This window comes from Notamacropus eugenii, chromosome 3, assembly GCF_028372415.1.
Source record: "Notamacropus eugenii isolate mMacEug1 chromosome 3, mMacEug1.pri_v2, whole genome shotgun sequence".
NCBI classification, from domain to species: Eukaryota; Metazoa; Chordata; class Mammalia; order Diprotodontia; family Macropodidae; genus Notamacropus; species Notamacropus eugenii.
Genome location: NC_092874.1, coordinates 355106464 through 355109268, shown reverse-complemented (window position 1 = coordinate 355109268; position 2805 = coordinate 355106464). Strand labels below are relative to the sequence as shown.

Sequence of the window (2805 nt, the reverse complement as noted above, 5' to 3'; positions counted from 1 at the left end):
AGATTAAAAGATATTTCACTACAAGGTCAATGAAAATGGGGGATAGAAAGCCAAAAATGTATATGGTTGTATTTGGTCACAGAGTTAGAAGTGAGCAAGTGGTATCTTTCAAAAAATTACAGAAGACTTAGTTGAGGAAATGATGAAATGGTATTTATCCTTCTGTAATAAAAAACTGAAAATTCAAGTTTTTCCTGACTCAATTTATACACAGTATAGATTTAGATTTCCTTTGAAAGCATCAGGAGAGTTCACAAGAAGCATCACCAAAGTCTTTTGAGACCTTCAGGTAATACAAGCAAATGTTTTTCTCCTTAAAACAAAAACACCAGGTTACCCATTCCAGGGAATCCCTTTAGGCCAAGAAACCATTCTTAAATATCTTAGTTTCTTGCATCACAGTATCTACTTCCTGATACAGTCTCTAACATGATATTGAAAGGGCTTAACAGTTACTCTTCCAAAGTTTAATTGTTTTGTCATTTTCTAATGCAGTTGATGCAATGATGTTTCCTGTAGGATGGCAAGCTGTTGAAATCATAACATCTGTATGGCCTTGTAATTTCTGTGTGATCTCTTTTGTCTGAAGATTCCAAATGTAAAACAGGTTATCTTCTGACCCAGAGACAATCCACTTTCCACAGTGACTGAAAAATCAGCAAAAAATGCAGCATTTCCCATTCTTGTGACCAGTGTATTCCTTTAGCCACTCCAAAGCTTAACAGTGCTGTCCAGAGTTGCAGCAAGAATGTATTTGCCATTTGGAGAGAATTTCACAAAAGACAAAGGAGGATTATCATCATCAATAAGTGTTTTTAAACATTGACCTGATGTTGTATCTGAGATTCAGCAGAGACCATCATAACTACTTGACACTATCAAGGATCCATCATGATTAGAATGAACAGCTGAAATTGGGTCAGAAAGAACAGGTAAAGTCTTGAGGCACTTTCCTGGTTTCACATCCCATATCCTTATACTGTCATCAAAAGATCCTGAAATGATGAGGTTGGACTGGGTATTGAAATTGCAGCAAAAGACATGATTACTGTGACTCTTCAGTGTTTTTAGACACTTCCCATATCTTAAGAGTTTTATCATCGGAAACAGATAGAGGAAGATTGTAATCTGAGGACCAGGCAACATCTGAGATTGTACCCAGATATAGTTTTCTCAAATTTTTCATCATATGCTCCCCAAATTTTAATGAGCTAATCTGCAGAACAACTTGCCAACCATTCTCCATTTGAACTAAATTTTACCAAAGATATGGCTTCAGTTTCCTGCCAGTGTGAACTTTAATGCATAGTTTGGCTTTATAGATGCCAGCTTGCTCTGATTGTTCGATGGGAAGATGTAGATTGCATTTATATGATTTCTGCCTCTGGCTTCTTTTCTTCAACTGCCATGGTTCTGAAACTAGCAAGTCAGAGTTGGGATGCTTAGGGATGAAGAGATGATCAACCAGAATGCTGTTCTGAAAGTAGCAAGTCAGAGTTGGGATGCTTAGGGATGAAGAGATGATCAACCAGAATGCTTCAATAATGAAAAGAAAACCTGGGTTCAGTCATTTGAACCTCACTTCCTCTTGGGGGGAACCTCATCATCCACTGCCATTCAGGAGGAGGACAGTGTGACTGGGCCAGGGAGAGGACTGACCACCTGGTACTCACCTGGACACAGTGGAGGTGGCAGCAGCAGCACAGGCTCCTCCTGTCGATGCCAGGCAGATAATGTGGACAGGCCCATCAGTATACATTTTGGAAAGTAATTATATGCTTCTAATCTTGTGTTATGACTAAGTTTTAATTTTGTTTTATTACTTAAAAAGTGCATTATATTCCCAAGCCTGAATTACTGGATCTGTCTAACTTGTGGAAATAGTCTCATCAATGTAACAATCTGCAGAGTTGTGTTGAAATGACTCCACAGTTAATTTTGTGAATGAAGAGGGAGAAGAGTGATTGGGGGCAGGGAGCATCAAGGGATTGGTTGGTCAGTACCTTTTAGCTCTAACATTTCAACTGAATATGGGGATCCCTATCAATTGATAAAGAGAAAGCTCCCATTGACCCTATAAATTGAGTCTGTTACATATTGAGGAGCTGGGCAGAGACAGTAAACATTTTGCAAAAAACTCAGGATTCTCTCTAACAGTTTTGGAAAAGTTGGACTGCCAACATGAATAAAATGAAAATTAGTTGTCTTTTGTATACTTACCAGTGTGACAGATATGAGTGATTTTTCATTTTTTTAAGGATTGCGTCTAGATGAAAAAAGGTCAATTGATAAATATAGGTGGAAAGGTCAGTGTTGATGGAATTATGAATAAAACTCCTGAGGGACAGAGTTTCCAGGCAATTAATATCAATTTATTAATTAGTTTAGCCAATAATCAATACATTGTTGACAAGTGATTTCTCTCAGTAACCAAAGATGGCAATGGAGATACTGAAACACCATAAATCAGGTGTGTATCTTCTGTCAGGAACTCTCTGACAAGTGAAACTTAGGCCTGATTGGTGGACATTTAATGAAGAAGTGGGCTAAAATTCTTCAGTTCCTCCTGCTGAGAAAATGGTTTGATCATGAGACTCAGAAGTCTCAGGGCATCTGAAGAGGAGAAGTCATTTCTACCCAGACCTCTCTGGCTAGTTTTTTCCTCCAAGAGCTGGATCTGCCCTAAATCGTAAGGGAAGGGATTAAAGTACCAGGAGACATGTCCTAGAGTGGAGACTGGTGTTCATTTACAGAATAAAAAAAATTAAGGCTCCCTATCCTTACTTTTGTTCATAAATAAAACTA

At 38.2% G+C, this 2805-nt stretch overlaps 1 pseudogene; it reads right to left on the bottom strand.

Moving 5' to 3' along the window:
* Positions 1-445: 445 nt before the first annotated feature.
* Positions 446-1409, bottom strand: LOC140531645 (WD repeat-containing protein wdr-5.2-like; annotated as a pseudogene).
* Positions 1410-2805: the final 1396 nt, after the last annotated feature.